This window comes from Camelus ferus, chromosome 12 (assembly GCF_009834535.1).
Source record: "Camelus ferus isolate YT-003-E chromosome 12, BCGSAC_Cfer_1.0, whole genome shotgun sequence".
Classification (NCBI taxonomy): Eukaryota; Metazoa; Chordata; class Mammalia; order Artiodactyla; family Camelidae; genus Camelus; species Camelus ferus.
Genome location: NC_045707.1, coordinates 9,101,803 through 9,124,453, shown reverse-complemented (window position 1 = coordinate 9,124,453; position 22,651 = coordinate 9,101,803). Strand labels below are relative to the sequence as shown.

Below are 22,651 nucleotides of genomic sequence, written 5' to 3'. Positions count from 1 at the left end.
ATGTCTTATTAGTGGATTTGTCCTTTTATCATCAGATAAGCTCTCTCTATCTCTGGTAATTTACACTGCTCTGAAGTCTCCTTCATCTGATATTAATAGAACCATGTGCTTTTCTTATTAATATTTGCATGATATATCTTTTTCTACCCTTTTGCTTTCAAGCTGCCTTATTTATTGCAGGTGGGTTTCTTGTAGATGGCACATAGTTGGGTCATTTTAAAAATTCACTCTGCCTATTTCCTTTTTCTCATTGCCAATTTTTGTCTCTTAATTTTCCTTAAATGGTAAATGACCATTTATATTTAATGTAATTATTAAAATGTTAGGGCTTAAGTCTGCCATTTTTGTTTTTTGTTTTATATTTGCTCTATTTTTGTTTTTCTGTTTTCTTTTTCCTGTCATTTTGTGGGTTAACTGAACATTTTTTAGAACTCCATTTTTATTTATCTATAGTTTTTTTTAAACATACTGTTTTGTCTAAGCATTTCAGTAGCTGTTCTAGGTATTGCATTATATATACATAACTTACCAGTCTATTGGTATCATTTTACCAGTTAGAGTGAAGTATAGAAATCTCATCTCCCTTTAGTTTCCTTTACTCTTTCCATTTATGGTTGTCTTAAATATTTCCCCTACATATGTTTAGAACCACATCAGTGTTATAATTTTTGCTTCTAAGTCAAACATAATTTAGAAAACTCAAGAGGAGAAGGAAAGCCTACTGTGTTTTCCTGTATTTTTTGCTTACTTTCCTGATGTTCCAAAGTCCCTTGCTTTATTGTTTTGTCTCTTTTAAGAAAAATTTCTTTAGCATTTCTTTTCGGATGGGTCTGCCAACAAAAATTTCTCTTAGTTTTCCTTCATCTGATAGTGTCTTTGTTTTCCTTTAATTTCTAAAGAAAATTTTCTCTGAGTATAGAATTCTGAATTTTTTCTTTCAGCCCTTGTTAGAGTCATGCTACTTCCTTCTGCCTTCATGATTTCTGATGAGAAATCTACTATAATTTGAATTGTTTCTCCTATTGGTAAAGTGTCATTTCTCTCTCGTTGCTTTCCAGATTTTTTTCTTTGTCTTTAGTATTTGAAATTTTGACTGCAATGTGTCTTGGTGTGGATTTCTTTGGGTTCATCATACTTGAAATTTGCTCAGCTTCCTGAATGTGTACATTTATGTCTTTTGCCAAATTTTGGAAGTTCTCAGTTACTATTTCAGCTCCATTCTTTCTCTTCTCCTCCCAGGACTCTGATGTAATAAACATTAGATCTGTCGTCCCGTAGGTCCCCAAGGCTCTGTTCATTTTTTCTCCAGTCTATTTTCTCTCAGTTGTTCACATGGAGTCATTTCTATTTTCTGTCTTCTGGCTCACAGATGCTTTTCTTTTTAAATCTTCTACACCTTTGCTGAGACTTTCTATTTTTTCATTTGTTTTGAGCATTTTCACAGTTGCTTGTTAAAGCGTTTTTATCATGTGTGCTTTGAAATCTTTGTCAGATGATCTAACATCTCTGTCACCTCAGGGTTGGTATCTATTATCTTTGTTATCTTTGTTCATTCAGTTTAGGATCTATCTGGTTCTTGGTTTGATGAGTAATTTTCTTTTCTTTTTTCTTTTTGGGCGGGCGGTAATTAGGTTTATTTGTTTGTTTGTTTGTTTATTTAATGGGGGTGCTAAGGGTTGAACTCAGGACCTCGTGCATGCTAAGCAGGCACTCTACCGCTGAGCACTCCCCTCCCCCTGATGAGTGATTTTCAATTGAAACCTGGACAATCTCATATTACATATGAGATTCTGGATCATATTTAAACCTATTTCAGCTGGCTGCTTCTCACTCCGCTCTGGCAGGGGCGGCGGGGCCTCCGCCTCATTACTGCCAGGTGGGGATAGAAGTCCTGGTTTCCCAATGGCCTTCGCTGACAGCCCTGGGGGACATGTGTCGCTACCACCGGGTAGGGGTGGGAGCTCTGGCTCCCCGCTAAGCCTCCACCGAGAGCTTCCTGGCTGGGAGGGGTAGAAGGCTCTGTTTCTTCTCCTCACCTGGAGACGTGGGGTGGGGAGAAGGGTGACCTTGTTACCACCAGGCCAAGATCGAAGTCCTGACTCTCTGCTAGGCCTCCTCGGAGAGGAGAGATGCCTTGTGCCTGCCGGGCTGGGGTAGAAGTCTGGACGCCCCATGTGTCTCTGCTGACACCACGGGAGAGGGGCCTCATTACCAGCTGGCAGGGATGAAAGTCCTGGCTCCCCACCCAGCCTCCCGTGACACAGCCCAGTGGGGATGTTGGGGCGCCTCATTACCGTCTGGTGTGGGTGTGGGCGGGGCCGCGCTGTCTTCTATGCCTTTAGCTAAAGTAGGGCGGTTACTGTCTGACAGCTTTCCGTCTCACAGGGCTGCCCTCTCCGGGTCTTTGGCCAGAGAGATCTGCTTTTGTCGGCTTTTGCTTTTCTCTGCCTGTTGGCGTTTCCAGATGCCAGCCCCTTCAGCTCCAAGTCTAAGACACACGAGGCAAAGGAAAACGTGGGGTGCTCACCACCGAGCAGTTCCTTGGATCCTGAGGCCCCTGGTCAGCCCACCTGCTTCTCTCCACCTTCCTGAATCTTCTTATATTTGTTTTATATAAAATATTCAGAGTTTTTAGTTGTACTTAGTGGAAGGAATAGGGAGAAATTACATCTGCTCCATCTTCCCAGAAGCAGAAAATTCTTTCTGTGCTATTTTTTTGCAACTTCCCTTGAATCTATCATTAATTCCGAATAAAAAGTTTAAAGGAAATTCTGACATAGGTGTCTCACCAGTTTGTTCAAGGATTAGAATCCGAGAAAGATAGTTACTCTGCAAGAAGCAGCCTGTTCATCGATTCACGTCAATGCGACATGTTCCAGGGCAGCAGCTCAGAGGCGGGAGCCGGCGTGGGGCTGACGTCACCAGGAGTGGGTCATCCGGGCAGCAGGATGGGGAGCGGCACCAGCAGTGCCCAGGGAGCTGGGGCTGGGCAGGCAGCTCGGGACAGACAGGTGGGGTGGTGTCTTGGAAGGTTACGAGGCCCTTTTCAAATAAAAGGCCTCATTACTGCTCACCTGTGGGGTCGCATGCCTGATCTTGGGTCTGAGGCAGTCACAAGGCCAGGGCGCACATGACTGTTGACTGTTAGAGCTGGAAGTGTGCTTGGGACCATCTGCCCACCCCCTCCGCAGCAGGAAGCGAGGCCACAGCAACACAGCTACAGCTGAGGCGGGTGGACGCTGGGCCTGAGGAAGACCGTCTGGCTGTGCTGGAGGCCAGACTGATGGAGAGGCCCACAGCGGGGGCCCAGCAGGCCGGCCCGACTCCTGGCTGGGGGAGACAGGAGCATCTGGAAAGCATCATTCACGCTGGTCGATCAGGGTTTAAAGGCCAGACAAAGCCTCACGGAGCACAGCCGGGTTTTCTCCCCCTTCCAAGTGGAACAGCACATCTGGATGTTTCATTTTAGCTCCCAGTCATCTGCTGCCATGGGACTGCCTTGCAGGGGACACGAGCCTCCTGCCATTGAGGGACCCGTTTACCCACCTTTAAGTCCCAGAAGCAGACTGACTTCATGAAAACAGAAATTCACACCTGCCTGAGGAAAACTAGAATATTTCCACATTTCCATTTTTATTCTATTCCTGAACCAGTCCCTGGGGTGAGTGGGGAGTTGGATCAAAGGAAAACCAAGCCCCTGCCTGAAGCTGTCCTGCCCTGTTGTGGGAACCAGGAAACAGGATGAGTACCAGGTAGGAAAAAGGCACCTGCCGCCCTGGGAGGCCAGTCAGCACGGCGACCAATCTCTCTTCCTCGAAGCAGTCCCTTCCTTGGGGTCCTTTCTGTGACTCCACCCTCCCCAGGGTCTTCTCCTGTCCCACCGGCCACAGCTTCACCTGCCCTTCCCAGGCTGGCTTCCTGGATGATTGGTCCTGGCTCTCTTCCCTTCTCCCTCCACTCTCTCTCCTGGACCGATTCCTCCCCTCCTGTGGCCCTGATCACCATTTCTTTGCCACCCACTCCCGCCCACATTCACAGCCCCAGCCAAGCCCTTCCTGCTGAACCCAGACAAACACATCCAACATGGCCTCTTGAGTGTCTGCATGGCTCTCAGAACTCAACCTGCTTAAAACTACATGCATGCCGGTGGGGAGGGCAAGCTTAGCATGCACAAAGTCCTGCGTTCAGTGCCCAGTACCTCTATTAAAGTAAACAAATAAACCTAATTACCTCCCCCCTAAAACAAAATAACTAACTAAATGAATAAACTATGTGCATGCGGCTGTGGGCTGAATTGTACCTTCCCAAAATTCATCTGTTGAAGTCCTAATCCTCAGTATCTCAGAATGTGACTGCCCTCGGAGATGAGGTCTTTAAAGAGGTGATGAAGGTAAATGAGATCACTAGAGTGGACCCTAACCCAGTATGACTGGTGCCCTTATAAGGAGAGTAGGACACAGACACAGACACAGAGGGATGAGCATGTGAGCACACGGGAGGAGGTGCCCAGCTACAAGCCAACGAGAGAGGCCTCAGGAGGAACCAGCCCTGCTGACACCTTGATCTTGGACTTCCAGCCTCCAGACTGTGAGACAGTGAGCTGTCTGCTGTGTAAGCCCCCGCTCCGGGACACGGTGTGACGCCGGCCCAGCAGGCTGATATGCCTGCTTTCACCCCCGCCTGCTGGCCTCCCGTGTCTCCTTCTTCTGTGAAAGACACCACCACCGAGCCAACAGCCCGAGCCAGACAGAAGCACAAGACTCCTTCTGCCTCCTCCCTCTCTTGTCCCCCACAGTCGTCCAGAGCTACATCCGGGCAACTGGGCTCCTAAAGAGCTGAAATCCACTGACTTCTTTCCGTTTCTCCAGCCCCCCCCCCCCCACTTCCAGGGCTGACCGACCGCAAACCAGGCCAAACCACCAAGCTCAGCATTTTTCAGGATCTGCAGCCTAAGGGGGCACGACCACATGTGCCACAGATGGGGCAGCACTTCCTGGGCGCCGCCCAGACATTGCACGTAACCTGTGGACCACGTCCCGAGATGCCCGCCGCTGCGTATTCCGAGATGGCACCAGGCTCTTGGGCATTAGACCAGTTCACATGGTTTGCAGCCACGAAAGGCAATTATGCTGTTATTTTGGAGTGAGGTGTTTAGGAATGTAAGAAGTCCCTACTGATGGCTCCTCTCAGCTCAGAAAGCCCCCACCCTTGACTCACAGAATGCTGCCACCACTAACTCCAACATGTCTCCTGGTGAAGTGGGAGACTGAGGCCCCAGGCTCACCAAGCATCCCCCACCAGGCCTTTCCTGGGTGCTTTGCCGAGAACGTGGGCTCTGGGTTCACTGAAATAGACAGAACACCCACAGGATGGTGTCTGGCTGCTCTGCCCAGCCCTCCACAGGATCATTCCACACATACCCAGGGCACCAAACAAGTATGAGAAGAGACAGGCTAGACTCTTGCAACCATCAGATCTAGAAAGATGTTGTTTACAACGAATATTAGGTACGTGGTTTGAATCACCAATAGGAGCCTAACCTCGAATGGCTGGTGCGGGGCGGGCGGGGAAGAGAGGGACAGGGACCCTTCCCTAGCACTCGCTGCCAGCCCCGGCCCACCACAGCTGGTACCTGTCTCCTAGGACCCTCCCTCGACTGCAGGAGGTGGACGGTGAACACAGAGAAGCTGCAAGGTGTCCATGACAGATGTACATGGTGGGAGCAGCAGGACCCAGAGGAAGGAAGGAGGGAGCTGTTCTTGAAAAGAGACTCAAACCACTGATGCTCAAGTCCGTATGGGAAGATGTTTGCCAGGCTGACCAGGTGGGACAGACAGCTAGTGCAAAGGTCCAGCAGTCTGGACTGGGGGTTGGGGTACAACTGAAACAGGGCAGGGGGTGGCCAGAGCAGACGTCTGTCAGGCCCTGAAACTGGATGGCCGGCTTGGGAACATGTGGCCTCTGCACTTGTGATTGACAGCCTCCTTGCTGAGGGAAGTCAGGGCCTACTGCACATGGACGCCATACCAAGGGGTGAGTGGTGGCCCGGAGGCCACCCGCTGCAAGCTGGCCAAGCTGTGTGCCGGGCAGAGGACTACACTCATCCGGAGAGTGGGCACCCTTTTCTAATTTGCCAAACCCTGAGCTGGGAGCAGGGGCTGAGGATTTTTCCTAATTTGTGCTCGTGCCCTGGAGCCCCTGGGAGCAGTGAAGGGGGGTTCGTTGTCCCTTCCATTTGGGGTGAGGGCTGGAAGCGAAGTAGACGTCTCAGAGTGATGTTGGGGGTGGGGGCGAATTAGGAGGGAGGTCTGCCCCCTCGAGCCCCCAGTCAAGGCCCCTTCTAGGGAACACACTTCCAGGGGCAATTAGAGGCCCGTGGAGTTCCACATTAAAATAAAACCCATGGAACTTCAGAAGTGAGCGTCCCCAGTGTATGTCTCCTCTGGCTCTAACCTGAGTGTCGTGTTCAACACAGACCTGAGCGTCAAATAAAGCTGGCTTCAGATCTCAGTGTCCCCAAGGCCCTTTAGCTGCGGCTTGACCCCCGAGGGCTCGGCTTTCCCATCTAGAACACAGTGTGATAACAGCTCCCACATCACACAGTAGACGGGAGGCCGACACGAACACACGGGCAGATGGCAGCTAGCACGGTGCTTGGCCCAGAGCGGACACCTCGAAATTACCGGCAACGTGTTGTCCGTCCAAGGAGGGGAAACATGCACAAATACTTTCCACCGGCTCCTAAAATACGTTAGAAGGCTCTCTTCTGGCCAGAGGTTTGTTTTAATTAGCCAGCAGCAGGAAAAGCTGGTTCAGGAATGTGCTTGTTGCTTGATGGTTTCCCCAGGTGGTGGGGAAAAATATTAAATGACAAAAACAAGCTGAGAAACATTTTTGAGGGAAAAGAGAGAGTCCGAAAGCCCTGTTAATAGCGTGGCCTAAATATAGCCAAGGGTATTTTTGTAGATGGCAAAAATGGTGCCCAAGCCGTGGAAGAAAATTCTGCTTCTTCCCAATTTTCCATCTAGCTCTTTCTTGAATCAAGGTGGCCAGGAACGTCTGGGAGCGTCCAGCCGAGGGCGCGTCGGCCCATAAACCTGAGTGCTGGGCTCCATCCAGGGCGGGGGACAAAGCTGAACAGTTTTCCAACCCTTCCCATAAGATCCAGCACAGCGGCCAGACTGCAAGGTCTTGTTCTTTCTCCCCTTTCTCACCTCCCTCCACGGGGCTTTTTTTCTTTTCTTTTCTTTTTTTTTTGAGTCTGCATTTTAAAAATGCTGAACATGCTGCACAAAGGGTCCTCGGGAGGCAGAATTTGGTGAAAGAGGTTAAAAAACAACAGGAGGCCCTGAGCCCCCCAAGCCCTTGATTGGGAACAGGTTAGTGGGGGCGTCCCTCTGCGGGGAGTCGCCACGTGGTCTCCGACAGCAGCATTCCCCACTGAATTCTTTCGCTGTGATTTTGACATAAGCCGTAACAAGACCATGCAGAACCAATTACGGGCTCTGAGGAGGAGGCCATGACTCTGCTCGGGGTGGCTGGAAGTGGGCGCCCGAGGACAGCCTTCCTCTGCGCGGGGGGCCACCCCGCTGTCAGTCCTGTGACCTGCCTGTGCCCGGAGCCCGCGCCTGCCTTCCCGAAGGAAAACCACACAGCATTTATCATGAACTTGCTGAAACATTGGAGCGTTTCGTGGGTGGCCAACAAATTGTTGACCACGGAGCTGACCGCTGGTAGGGAGCAGCCAGCCATTTGGAGAGGGCGGTGGGTCCATTTATATTAAATGAGTGAGCAGGGAGGCCTTCCCCTTCCGGATGTCAGTTTACAGCTGCCCAAGGGCCTTTAGTACCGAATCCGAATCTGAAAGAGGTGCCGCGTGGGGGTGGGGCAGGGTTTGGGTGGGTGGGAGCTGCCAGGAGATGGAGGCTGTTTGGCATCTGATGAAATAACACATCCGGGCGCTCCTTCAGCAAACGTCTGTGAGTGCCAGCGCCATCCCGACCTCGTTCCGGGCTCTGTACGAGGGCTCCCCTGGTCTGTGCACCCAGCGGGGGCAGCGGCTCCGGCCTCCACCCGGCAGGGAGAGGGCAGGACAGAGAACTTGCCGCAGGCAGCGCTGTGGTAGAGCCGGTGACCGCAGCACCGCGTAAACTTAGCCGGTGACCGCAGCACCGCGTCAACTTCACCGCGTGTGTTCTGCAGTGAGACCAATGGGTTCAAATCCTGGCCCCACCCTTGACCGACTATGTGACCTCGGGCCACTATTTCTCACCCACAAATGGGTGTAATCATAGCGTGTAGCCCACAGGTTGTTGTCAGGATGACGAAACCATCCAAGTAAAGTGCTTAGGATAGAGCAGGAACGCAGCAAGCTTTAGCTCTTCCTACGATTCTGCTTGAGAGAGCACCACATGGAGAAAACCACACGGAGGTCGCTAGCTTTGCCCTTTGGGTGTCTCGGGGCAGACTGGTAGGGGAGCTGGTTTAGGGAAGTGGGGATATGCATCCACACAGCAAATAGTTATTTCCTGGCTGCCTTCTAAGAACAAAGCAAATTGAAGCAAACGCATACAGTCTGATATTCATCAGAGCCCCCTAGGCTGCAACAGGCAGGCCTCCCAGCACTGAGCAGACGCTGGCCCCGGCCCAGCCAGGCCAGGTGAGGGTGGTGGGGCCCAGGGTTTTCTCTGCCCCCATCATGGTTCCCAAGCTCAAAGCCCTAGCGAAAGGCTGCTGAGAACTGGAAACGGGGGTGCGGGAGAGCTGGCGGCCTGCCTTATCAGCCCAGCACCCAGCACTGCCCACCCTCTGTCCAGCTGATGCTCGCTCAGCAGCCCCAGACCACCAGCATTGGTCCCTCCTTTTGGACTTTTCAAGGCTCAAGGTTTTCTCACGCTGGCCTTTCCCTTCTCTGGCCCCTCCTTCTGGAAGCCTTTCTTTCAGTCATTACTAACTACCCATCTTCCAAGCCCCACCTGGCAGGGACTGCATCTGGGTCATCTCCAGGGCCTGGGCCCTGCCCAGAACAGGTGCCAGAATCCTGCCACCAGACCATCAGTTCATCATACAGGACGTGGTGGATGGAAGAAGGGGCACAGTCTCCCCCAGCGTGTCCTGGAAGGGCCTCTCGTATTAAATCCTAGGTATGAGTTTATATTGTGATTATTTACACTTTTCTCGGAAGGTGGAGTTCAAGAGGAGAAAGTGATGGATTTGAGTTCCAGCTCAGCTCACAAAAAGGGCCACGGCCTGGTGGGATCTATGTGGATCTTTCCACAGATCACTCTGGCTGGAGGGGTAGAGAGTGGGCTATCAGAGGTGGGCAAGAGGAGGCTGCTGCCGTGGCCCACAGTTCGGAGGGGGACCCCAAGCCAGGACAGGGGCCAGGGTGCCCGGGCAGAAGGGACCGAATCAGAGGGAAGAGGCCCAGCACTTGACTGACGTGGGACAGCCTGAGCGGTGATGGGGGAGACGGGGAGCAAGCCCCAGACCTCCCGCCAGGACGAGGTGGTGCCTTTCATCAACGTGGAATCTGTGGATAGCAGAGCAGGTTTGGAGAAAATGATGACGTTCATTTGGACATGTTGAGTCTGAGATGCCTGCAGACGTTCAGGTGAAGATTCTTAGTGGCAGAAAAAGAAGGAGCTCAGAGGAGAAGTGGGGGCTGGGGGTGTAATTTGGGCTGTGGGACATATATTATCCACTGGTGACAGCTTCACCCAGGACACGTCAGCAGTCTTCCTGATGCCTGGACCAGGGGGCAGGCAGGAGACCCGAGTGTTGCAACATCCTGAGGTGATTTATAGGGAAAAACGTCCTGTGTGTTTGTTTCTCAGCACTGTCTTCCAAGAGGGAATCTAAAACCCCACATTCTGATCCTAAGTGTAATTTCCAGTCATTTCCACCGACAACATTTGGTTCTTATTATCAAAAGATACTCACACAGATGTAGCATTAAAATCTTGGCTTGGATGGATAAAGAAAACAAGATAATCTAAAGTATTGCAGCAACTCTCTGACTTTTACGATTCCAAGAAATGATTGTTGGAGAATTGCTCTAGAATAGCCATTTTGCAGTGTGTTTCTGGGTGGAGGAACGCCAGCCATTTCGTAAATTTGAGGCTGTTGATCTGAACTTTCAATCAGGAAGGTCCTAGGGTCTTCGATGGTGAATCCCTTAGGGACAAAGGCGTGGGCATTTCCTCTGGGCATCCCCAGACCTGACACACAGCCAGGCACGCAGGCAGTGCTCACTAAGGGTTTGTTGACTGAAAAAAGAAACAGCTGAATACTGAAAGTCAGGACATGCTAGGTTTTCTCATTGGATATTTCCTTCCAAATGTTCTGAAGGCTTAAATTACTGGAAAAGATTGCTTCTGTAAGTCAAAAATGGAAAAAATTTGTATACAGAACTTGTGTTTTGAATTTTAATGGAGAACTTTACCTTCCCTGTGTCAAAGTCTGTGTTGGGGTCCTTTCAAGTACCGGTAACCGGTATAGCGTTCCCTATTCATGAGTCCTAGATGTCCCCACAGCGTGCTTTTTACATAGTCATAGCTAACATTTACCAAGTACATCTGATGTACAAAGCACCTTAACAGATTATCTTGTTTGAGTCTCACGACAATTCTGGGACAATGATACACTTATTATCCCCATTTTACAGATGTGGTAACTTGGCCTGGGCAACCTAGGCCATTTTTCCAAGGGCCCACAGCTAGGGATAGGCAGAACTGGTATTTGAGCTGAAGGAATGTGACCCCTGGACCTATTACCCACTGTTCCCAGGGCTTCTGGGCGCCAACGGTGAGCCAGGGGCTGATGGGATGGCCCGTCACATACATTCATCTACTTACTCCTCTTGGTAACCCTGGGAGAGAGTTTGATATTATGATCCCATTTTACAGCTGGGGGATCTGAGCCTCACAGAGGCGACGGAGGCCGAGGCTGGGTTCCAGGACGCCAGCGGGCTGCTTTGTCTACCCATGGGCCACAGGACTGCCCCTTCCTCTCAGCCCCAGACCCCCATCATCGCCCGGGGACTACACAGGCTGCGTCAGACAGCATGTCTCCCTTGGGTCCCCCGGGACCCCCATGCTGAGAGGGGACAGCCTCAGCCCCGAGAACGTCCAGGACTCTCTGGGGCCTCGGTGCGGTTGTGACCGTGCCAGGCATGACTCAAGAGGAAGAGACTGGACCACGTGCAGCAAATTCCACTCGAAGGAAGCCTGGATCCCGGCACCAGTGCCTTCCTTCGACATCTCCCACGCTGTTCATCCTGTGTACACGGCCACGTGGATGGAATCACGAGACTGATCCAAATCCTGTCCCTCTTCAGAGGCTTGCTTGCTTAGCAGGTCTGAGTCAAGGCCAGGGAAGCCTCTCTTCCTCCCTGTGGTTCCTCCAGCCAGCCCCCTCCCACCCACCTGGCCCAGCTTGTGGCTTGCCGAGGAGAGGTGGTCTGGGCTCCCTGAAAACAGCCTCAAATTATCCAGTTTGCTGCCAGCTGCAGCGAGAGCGCCCAGAACCCATTCTCACTGTCAGCCCTCCACCTCGTCGTGGTGGTCACGGGATCCAGGAACGGTGGTCCTCCCATCAGCCCAGATGGGTAAGCAGGTTTATCTCCAATTTATAGAGGGAAGCCAGAGCCCAAAATGGGCTTTGGGGCCATGCAGCCCAGAAGCCCGTTCCGACTCAGCACTGCCTGGTTTTGAGCAAATCTCTTCACCTCTCTGAGCCTCCGTTTGTTCATCTCATCAGCAAAACAGGTACAACACAAGGGTTCTTCATCTGAGTCCACAGATTCCTGAGGGATCCTTGGAAAGGATGAGGGGGTGTCCATAAGAGGATGGGGAAATTTATCTCTTTATCTCAACCAACCTAGAACTGAAACATAGCATTTCCTTCCACTGTGAAGGCACAGCGCTTCTGGAGGGATATGAGCAGCACCTGTGACCTGTCATCAGTTAACTGCCATGGCTACTTCAAAATTACAATCATTATTAGGTCTGTCGCTGGGTCTCACTGTTTAAAGCATTAATTTGTCAATGCCCCTTCTGAAGTGTGTGTCCTAGAGGAAAGGGAGCCTCAGCTGGGTGGTGGGGTCTGTCTCTGCTCCTCAGCTGTGTGGGGTCCCCCTGTGCACACAGCCTCCCCACCTAATTGGTTAAATCATCTGTCGCCCAGTCTCCCACATGGAGCAGAGGGTCTAGAGGGGAACCGACTTTTTAATGCCCAGTGCAGGCCCTGTGTGGTGGGTGCAGGCCCTGCCTGGTGGGCTCAGCCCAGCATCCTTTTGGAAGAAGACATCGATTTTTGTGACAGTAACTCCTTTCAAACAGTTGCTCAATCCTCAAACCTTGGCGTCACCCTTGACCCCTCTTCCCACACCACAACCAGTCAGTCATCGCGTCCGCTTGCTCCTTCTCTAAGTTCATCCAGAAGCAGGTCACTACTCTTCACCTCTGCTGCTCTGTCTGGGTCCGAGTGACCGTCATCTCTTTCTTGGATCATTACCGCGGGTTCCCCTTGGGTCTCCAGGCTTTATTCTACCCCTCTGCCCCAACCCTAGTCTCACCACAGCAGCCAGAGAAGTCATTCGATGTGCAAGTCAAACCGTTCTTTGCTCAAAGCCCTCCAGAGGCACCAGTCTGATTCCAAGTAGACGTCATGGTCCTTGAAAAGGCCTGGATGATCACTGCCAATCCAGCTGCCTCCCCCTCTCCCCCTGTCCTGACTCTGCTCCAGTCACATGTGCCCCCTGGAACACCCAAGCATCGCCCCTCCTCAGGACCTGTGCAATGGCTGCTCCCTCTGCCTGGAGAGGTTTCAGTCCTTATGCCTTCATTTCTTATCTCAATGTCATCTTCTTCCTTTTTTTTTTTTATATAGTCAGTTACAATGTGTCAATTTCTGGTGTACAGCACAATAGTTCAGTCATACATATACACACATATATGTGTTCATATTCTTTTTCATTAAAGGTTATTACAAACAATTGAATATAGTTCCCTATGCTATACAGAAGAAATTTGTTTTTTTATCTATTTTTGTATATAATGGTTACCATTTGCAAATCTTAAACTCCCAAATTTATCCCTTCCCACCCCCTTTTTTCCAGTAACCATAAGATCGTTTACTATGTCTTTGATTCTGTTTCTGTTTTGTAGATGAGTTCATTAGTGTCTCCTTTTTTCTTTTTTTTTTTTAAATGTCCATCAACAGATGACTGGATAAAGATGTGGTATATTACAATGGAATACTACTCAGTGATAAAAAAGAATAAAATTTGCAGCAACATGGATGCACCTGGAGATTGTCATTCTAAGTGAAGTAAGCCAGAAAGAGAAAGAAAAATACCACATGATATCACTCATATGTGGAATCTAACAAATAAAATAAAATAAAATAATGTCTTCCTCTTGATGAAGTCTTCCCTGGGGTAGAGGACACTGTGATGTGTGGTCCAGACTCCTCTTCAGGAGTCAAGGACTGGTCGCCTGGCTGCTGGGAGGTGCCTCAGGTCTGGGCTTCTTTGACGATTTTCTCAGCTGACGAAAACCTCCCATTCAAGGTCATACGTCCTTCCTGGGCAGCCTCATCCAATGACCGATCAACGTGGGGTATATAGGCCTTATTTGAGACAATTCTGAAGGCTCACCCATCGCCGGAGCTCCATGGGACGTTGGCTGGGGCCTTTGGCCTGAGTCCCAGCCCAACTTCTCCTGCTGCCCAGTCCTGCTTCCTCCCCTCCTGCACTCCCTAATAAATCCCCCTCCCTAATAAACACACTTATCTCTGAATCACAGTTTGCTTCCCCGAGGGAACTCAAACAGTGACCCCGGTCACCCGACCTAAAATTGCAGAACCCCTCCCCAAACACACCCTCGCCAAGCCCTTCCTTCCCTGTTCGTTTGCCATCACCCATCACCATCTGCTTGTTAATTGTCTGTCCTCGCACCAGAACATAAACTCCGCAAGAACAGGAACTTGTCTTGTTTTGTAATTCCATGCCCAGATCAGTACCTGGCGCTGCAAGCATCCGCTCAGATAGTTGAATGAAAGATGAGTGAGCAGGTGCACCGTCCTTGACTTGCAGTCAACAGAACCCTCCTAATCCTTTTCACACGCTCCGTCGACTCTGACATTCTGAGTTTGTGTAACTGCTTTGGGGGCCTGATTCCAGATCTTGACAACTTGTCACCATACTGTATTACAGAGTCATGAAGGTTTTAATCACTTAATGTGTGTCATGTCAGTGCCCTTTGGACCTATGGTTACTCTCTGAGCCATATCCCCCTGGCCTCAGTGGAGGGGACCGGGGATGGGGCCTTGACCTCTGCACGGCCCGTTTGGAAGAATAACCTGGTCGAATAAGACTCCTTGGCTACACGTTTGAGTTGGGAATGAGGAGACTGGGGTTTCCAAGTCGGTGGTGGGTCAGGAGCTGAAAGGCCCTTCTGGGTCACTTACCATGTGAGCAAGCCAAGGACAGAGCAACCTTGAGTGAGAGACTTAATGGCAACCACCTGGACCCTGCTCTCATCCCACGGAGGACCAGATGGCCGTCAGTCCTGTCCTCAGGCTCCGTGAGTTCCCACTAGACGTCCAGTCAACAAAGGGGTATTTGTTAAGCCCGAGAGCCTCAGTGGGAACCTCACGGGGGATTAGTTCATAGTTCAGTCTGGTGTGGAGGAGATGGCCCCAGCTGCCTCTTTCTCCAGTGGACTCTGGAATGTTCCGCCCCCCCCAACAATTGTGGACAATAGTGTTGAAGTCTCTTCGGGCAAGTGTGTTTGGAAAGCTTTCTAGAACTTCTGGTAAAAGGAAAGACCCACGAAACCACAGCCATTGCATCTCCCCACATCCCTTCCATGTCCACTCTCTGGGGCCATACCCGGCACTGGGGATTGGCTCTGGGGGCACCGGATTCATCTTTGGTCTGGCAAAAGGAAAGAAGGAAGGCAGACGTACCAGACACGGGACAGGGCGAAGCCAGCTCTGCTGGCGCTGGGCGGAGGGGCAGCTGGGGTCCAAGATGGGGCCTCATGTACCTGGCGTGACAGCTGGGCCTTCGCTTGGTGGGGGGTAGGCGCAGAGGAAGGCCCCACCCCCAACTACCTTCTCCACGTAGCTCAGACTTTCTCTCACTAGGCTTCTTCCAAATTCTTTTCAGCAATGTCTTAACAGCATGTGGACACATGACACATGGTCGGAAGATGCTTCTTTTGGAAAATGTACTCGAGGCCCCTGTTCCATTCTCCCCACCCCACTTCACGTGCCTGCCTGTGACAGGGTGAGAAGCATGGGGACCGGTCATAGCATCACCTGCAACAACACTCCAAACTGGCTGTCGCAGCAGTCATACCCCCAGCCTCCACAGCAGCTCCGTCCATCTGCCTGGATAGACCAGAGGCACGCAGGCAAACAAGATGGCCAGGGGTCTAGGGCCCTGCGGAGGGCCGGTGCCGTGAGGCAGAGATGCCACCTGCTGGTGGACATCGGCATGGCAGGCGGCAACAGCTCAGTTTCCACTGTTCGCAGCTGTGTTAGGGCCCCTCTTTCGCTGTCTTGAGGGGGGTTGGGGTGGACTGGGGGTCTTTGGGGTGTTTTCCTGTACATTTCCATCGTTCCAAAAAATATGCCTCATGCCCTTTGCCGTCAAGCCCCATCCTCCCGTCCTAGGCAAACGCAGAATACTTCTGCACATTCTAGAACGTCACATACACACAACTGTACTTGTGTCCATTTGGGGTCTTCTCTGATTACGGTTTCTGATTCAGCCACTTCGTTGAGTATATTCCCGGTTTGTTTCTTTTAATCAGCGAGTGGTACCGGTATAATAGTTGTTTACCTGATCATCTCTTGATTGACGTTTTGGTTGATTCCGGTTTGGGGCTATTACGAGTAAAGATGCTATGATCTCTTCTGTAAAAGTCTTTTTGTGGACGTATGTTGTCATTCCTTTTGGAATAGTTGCTCATAAGGTAGATGTATAGTTAGCTTTGTCAAATGTTAAATGTGTGGTTAATTGTGAGGAAACTGTCTCTTTTCCAACAATGATGGATTAAAGTTTTTTTTCCAGCCATGTTAGTGCATATGTAATGGTATCTCATGGGCTTCTGAAATATTGCAATTAATTCACATACCATAATATTCACCCTTTTAAAATGTGCAATTCAATGGTTTTTTAAAATATACACAGAGTTATGCAACGATCACTGTATCTAGTTTCAGAACATACTCCAAAAGAAATCTTAAACCCTTTTGCTCTCGGCAAAATACTAATCTACTTTCTGTCTCTTTGGGTTTGCTTATTCTGGACGTTTCCTATAGATGGAATGATACAACGTGGCCTTTTGCGTCTGATTTCTTTCCCTTAGCGCATTGTTTTCGGGGTTCACCCACGTTGCAGCATTTATCAGTACTCCATTCCTTTCTGTGACCCAATAATATTCTGTCGTATGTAGACATATACACATTTTGTTTACCCATTCATCTGATGGACATTTCTGGTTTTGTTTTTGTTTTTTTCACTTTTTGGCTATTGTAAATAAAGCTGCCCTTAACATTCATGTGCAAGTTGCTGTGTGGACGTGTCTTCACTTCCCGTGGGCACACACCTAGGAGTGGAATTGCTGGGTCACATTATAACTCTGCTCCACAAATTCCAGCCACCTCAGCTCCCCTGGTTCTGAGCTCTTCCTCCTCAGCTCAGCCGGCTCAGTCCACTCTGCTCGGTGTCCCCTCTCTATCCAGGTACAGGGATGCCTCCGGGAAGAAGTCCCAGGGGACGGTACAGTTTACCTGTTTCCTTCTGGCAAGGATCACAGTCCTATGCTGTCTGTTGTCCAATGTCTGTTGTTTCTTTTGTCCAGTTTTCTGTTGTTTGTAGCAGAAGAGATAGTCCAGTTACCCCATCAAGTCTGGAAGCAGAAGACCTATACTTTTTCTTTAATTTATTCTTTTGTTTTTCTTTGCGGGGGTAATTAGGTTTATTTATTTATTTTTAGAGGCTAAGCGTGTGCTTTACCACTTGAGCTATACCCTCCCCCACTATAAACTTTTAGAGTACCTGTAACTTCACCATCCAAAGTTCTAGGGAAACCCAAATCTGGGTGCTTGTTTTCACTGACATTTACTCATGGCAGCTTGTTTCCCTTTTGTGTCTTGTATGTTTGTGTGAACTTATCTGTGGTTGAATTTAATCTGGGAGAATCATGAGAAATCTAAACTGGGAATGCTTTCTTCCAGAGATTATCCGTGTTAGCTTCTACTAGGTATAATGGAAGCAAAATTAATCTGAAAACACTTAAATTTAATTTTTCTGCTGGGGACTTTCCTCACCTCTTTAAAAGAACTGAAACTCTAGGGCTATATAAGAGTGAGCATATGGGCGTGAATTCTCAAGGACCACTATTATAATCATCACTACCACCATCACCAGCATCACCAGCATCAGCAGCATCACCACCATCATCACCATCACCAGCATCACCATCACCACCATCATCATCACCACCATCATCACCATCACCACCATCATCACCATCACCAGCATTACCATCACCACCATCATCACCACCATCACCAACATCACCACCACCATCAATATCTCAGCCACAGTGAAGACTCACTGGTGCCCACCAGTCTCTCTATCCTTAAGGGTGTAGCCGCCTTCCAAGGTCCCAGATTAATGCAGAGGTCTCAAGTTTGATGCTCCCCCTTTATGAATGTCTCTCATTTTTATCCTAATTATTAGTCCTCAAAGCTCTGGGTCCCTGTTACCAGCCTTTACCACCAGAGCAGCCCTAGCTTCCATTTCTTATACTGTTCAGTGTTCTGGTTTCAGCTCATTGTTCCTTCTTGTGCGTGTGTAACTTTTTCACGGCTTCACTTACTCTCTTGTGAGCTCAGTAATGCATATTAAATGCTTGCTGTAAATTATCCTGGATCTAGTGGAGTTGTAGCGGTCGGACGTCTCATGATGTTCACTCTGTCGTATACATCATTCCTTTGGACGCAGACATCCTCCACTTCAGTGACTTCATCTGTGAAGAATGGGGACAGTAACGCTGGCTTCTGAGCCCTGCTGCAAGGAACTGAGCTGTGAAAGGAATGTACTTAGCGTAGCACTCGAAACCCACGGGGCCTGCATACGGTATCTGTCCTGATGTGGGAGGTGGACCAAAGCACTGACTCAGTGCACTGTTCACCCCTTCAACAGCAACGGAAGTTAGGCCAGGTGCCCAGGCAAACAGCAGCACCTTAGTCTGGGGGTTTGTATGCTGGAGCAGGGCCCCTTTCAGCCGATGGCAGGCCTGAGCACTAAAGTAGGAGTCAGCATGACCCGGGTGGGATTGTGTCATCTCCCTAAACCTCAGCCTCCTTATCTGTAAATCGAGGCAATGAATAACGGCCTGTCTCACAAGTTTGTTGCAAGGACCGAATGACGTCATGTTGGTGACACCTGTTTGTCTACAACGCAGCAGGTTCATAGATGCCTGAGGTCACTAAGCAAGTAGAGCTGGAGAAAGGGAGGTGGCTTTTTGAGGGGACTGTGGTCTGTGTCCACAAAATGGGCTGGCAAGGGTGCGAGGGGACACTAGAGAGGATGACGATGATCAGATTATTTGGGTTCGAAATGTCAGTGACTTCTCCACTGTTCAGCTTCCTCATCCGTAAAATAAGGAGAAAGCGAAGCCACGCGGCCGTGATGAGCTGGCACCCCTGTCACACGCGGAGCTGAGTTCCTGCGTGGCCCGTGGAAGGGGTTGGACTAGCAGGAACAGTTCCCATACTGGGGGACGTCTGGAAGCAGGAGGCACGTGGCAGGAGCAGAGCTAGGCCGCCAAAGATCACGGGGGAACATTTTACTCTTTAAATACAAGAAATAAGTGTAAACTTGGATACACGTGCCACCGTTTTCATATTTAGCAAACACACAAAAGTAAGAAAAAAACACTCCACAGGGGTACAAAGATTCACCAGAAGTTTTAAAAATAATTGCATCCAGTGATTTCACACCAGTCCCCTCTGCTTAAAATATGTGCTTTCCCGGTAGAAAATGCTTATTGAAAACTCCGGAGTTGGGGTGGGGAGGGTGGGTATAGCATGTGCCTAGCATGCAAGACGTCCTGGGTTCAGTCCCCGGTACCTCCACTAAAATAAAACAAAACAAAAACTCCAGAGTGAGAATTTTGGAAGAGCAGATAATACAAAAGGGCCAAGTTCTGCATGAAATGCTGTGGGCAAGGACCAGTTAAAATTTTATTTGGAGCACATTAGAGAGTACAAACCAGTGTGCGAGTTACGCCCATGAAGTCCGAACAAGGAGACACTGACAAATGAAAAGTGCTTCCAAGTTATTTCCTTAGTCAGTCTGCCCTCCAGCAGAGTCAGGAGAGCTGGGCCCTGAGGAGTGGCTCGTGATGGCTGTGGCATGGGCTGGCACTCTCTGAAGCTGCTCTGAAGTTTATAAAAACCTCCACTCCTGGGCTCTCTGTGTGCCTGGAGCCACTGGTTCTTTAGGTCCCACTCCCCACTGCAGGGCCACTCCGCATACCTGCATTTCCACAGGATAAAAATATCTCTGGATGTGTGTTTACCCTGCAGGGCTCATCGCCAGGAGATGGCCTGTCTCACAATACCCTAGGCAGGCAGGCCTCACAACCTGCCCTATCAAAGCTGTAAATCCCACTGTTCAGAGAAGTCCCTGACAGGTCTTACAACCAGGTACCTGTGCACAAAATGACCATACAGCCCCTGCTCCTGTGTGCACAGTCCCCTTCCCCCAATGACAGACCCTGCACGGCCACTCTCGGGGCTCACACGGGCACCTCTCATCTGTGTGGCCCACTGTTGCTGATAGCAAGGTACCTATTAAACTTTTCTAAACTTTTCTTGATCCCTTGTAAATTCTTTTACCAACCCATGTCACTGGCCTCCCACAACAACAGTAACATACTTTAGCTAGATTTTCCTAGAGGGGTGCAGTCCAAAGGAAACAGGTAGGGAAAAGATACTAGCAAAAACACGGAGAACCAAAACAAAGCTTCTGACGTGTGCCAAGTCGCACCCTGTTGAACACACAAACTGTGCTGCGTCCAGCGTCTCCTTACATCACTTCAGCAGGAAGGATATCCTATTGGTGAAATAATGAGCCAGAATTTAAAATATTTGTATTTGCCTTTAAGACACCATGCATTGTTCAGAGTCTTGATTGCACAAGGATTCTTTTTTTGTTTTTGTTTTGGGGGCAGTGGGGGAGGAGAAGTAATTAGATTTACTTATTAATTTATTTTGAGAGGAGGCACTGGGGATTGGACCCAGGACCTTGAGCATGCTAAGCGTGTGCTCTACCACTGAGCTATCTCCTCCTCCCTTGATTGTACAAGCATTCTTGGTTATATCAGACCCTGCGCACACAGATACCAGGACAAAGCAGGAACAGGCAGGGGGTTAGACAGCTGCAAAGTTCACTTCTCTCTTATGCAACCATGAAACTCTGCATGGGCTCCTTCTCAGCTGGGCCATCTGTAAGGCAGGGATAAGTGGACAGACAAGGGAATTTGGCTCCTGAATTATTCCCATAAGTCTGCAAATTAATTCACTTTGTATATACTCTGCACTTGTAACTATGTAGCCTGGGGAACCCTAGACTTTGAGATGCTACTCTACCAGGACAGACGGGCAAGGCCAGGAGTGTCATGGAGGCCACAAGGGAGAATCCTTAAGTTATTTAGCATCGGCTGATCCTTCACTTTTCAGTTTTTCCCTCCATTATTCTAAACACTTGAACTCAGAATGGAGCTAAAGAACAATGTGCAAATGTCTTTTTCCTTCCTAGTTATTTTACAGCTTCTTCTTTCAGGCACATATTCGACTTTATTTTTTAGAGCAGCTGTAGGTTTACAGAAAAATTGAGCAGGAAGTTCAGAGTGCTCCCGTCTGCCTCTTCCCTGCCTCCACAGTTTCCTCTTACCATCCAGCATTAGTGTGGTACGTCCATTATGAACTGATGAGTCAATATACCGATACATCTTTTTAATTCTTAATTTTTATTGAAGTGTAGTCAATTTATGATGTTAGTTTCAGGTGCAAAGCAAAGCAATAATACTAACACATTATTAATAACTAAAGTCTTTATCTTGATTAGGATCCACGCTTTGTGCTGTATATTCTGTGGGTTTAGGTGAATGTATAGTGACTTGTGTCCATCGTTACAGTACCATACAAAACTGTTTCACTGCCCTAAAAATCCTCTCTGCTCTCCCTACTTTTCCCTCCCTCCTCCTGAACTCCCTGACATCCATTGATCGTTTTACTGTCTTCAAGTTTTGCCTTTTCCAGATGTCATAAAGCTGGAATCATACAGCATGCAGTCTTTTCATATTGGCTTCTATCACTCAGTGATACGCATTTAAGGTTCCTCCATGTCTTTTCACAGCTTGATAGCTCTTTTTGTTTTTTTTTTTTAGCAAAGAATAATGTCCCACTGTATGGATGTACCACTCTTTGTTTATTCATTCACCTACTGAAGGATATCTTCGTTGCTTCCAAGTTTGGGCAATTATGAATAAAACTGCTATAAGCATTGGTGAGTGGGCTTTTGTGTGGACATAAGTTTTCAACTTTTTTCGATAAATTCGAATGAGTTTTGAATCTTGTTATTTTTAACTTTTCTATACTGCTTTGTTTTAGATGTGTCTCCTGTAAGCATCATATACCTGGAATTATCAAAAGCCAGTTTGTGGAGAGATAGACCATGAAGCAAATAAAGCAGAATATTAACTGCAGAATCTAGGTAGTAGATACATGCGTATATTGTATAATTCTTCCAGTTTCTCTACAGAGAAACTCTGAAAAACTTCCAAATAAATGTTAGGAAAAAAATGAAAAGAAAAACAAAACAAAACAACCCTCTGGAGTGTGTGTGTCTGTAAAATCACAATGGGGCCATTCAGAAGAGAACCAGAGAGGGCCCCACACCTGGACCCTGGCTCTGCCTTCCAGGTTGGGGGAAGTTACCCAGCCTCTCTTCTTTTGCTTTCTCTCTGCAGGATGACAGTCACAACACCCGCTGGGGCCATGGGAGTTGCAAGGCCCTGCCCAGCACTGGGCCGGCAAGCCCTAGTTTCATCAATCCCTGGGTTCATTTTCCTGCCAGAGAACCAGGGGGGGTGTGTTGTGCTGCTGGCCACCAGCAGAGGGCGCACTTAAAGCAGGCAAGCGCCCAGTTTTCAAGCCTGACCTTCCGTTTGGAGTATTTTTTATAATGATGCGAAATTCAGGGTTAAAGCCAGCCTCCCCACATTGGGCGCACGATTCCAGGCATTTAACGGTATTACTGGCGGCTGCAGCAGCCTCCTGGCGCTGTCTCCTTCCTAGCCTCTGCCCATCAGCCCCGTGGATGATTCTGCCTCTCTTTTGCAAGGACCTACACCTCGGTCTCCCACTGGACTGTGAGAGAGCCGAGCCCAGAGCCCAGCATAGCATCTAGGACCTGAAGAGCACTCGGCATGCACTGAATGGACTGACAGCACCTCCATTACTCACTTTATCTCCCTGCCCACACACGGGAGGACTAACAATCTTTGGGCTGTCTCTCAGCCAGTACCCTCCCCCAAGTGTGGCTCGCTCAGTCTGGGCA

General features: G+C 49.3%; 1 long non-coding RNA gene across 1 annotated transcript; it reads left to right on the top strand.

Moving 5' to 3' along the window:
- Positions 1-6,943: 6,943 nt before the first annotated feature.
- LOC116667546 lies at positions 6,944-13,283 on the top strand. Its single transcript, XR_004324380.1, has 3 exons — positions 6,944-9,143; positions 10,908-11,768; positions 13,225-13,283. It is a non-coding gene; the product is annotated as an uncharacterized LOC116667546 (long non-coding RNA).
- Positions 13,284-22,651: the final 9,368 nt, after the last annotated feature.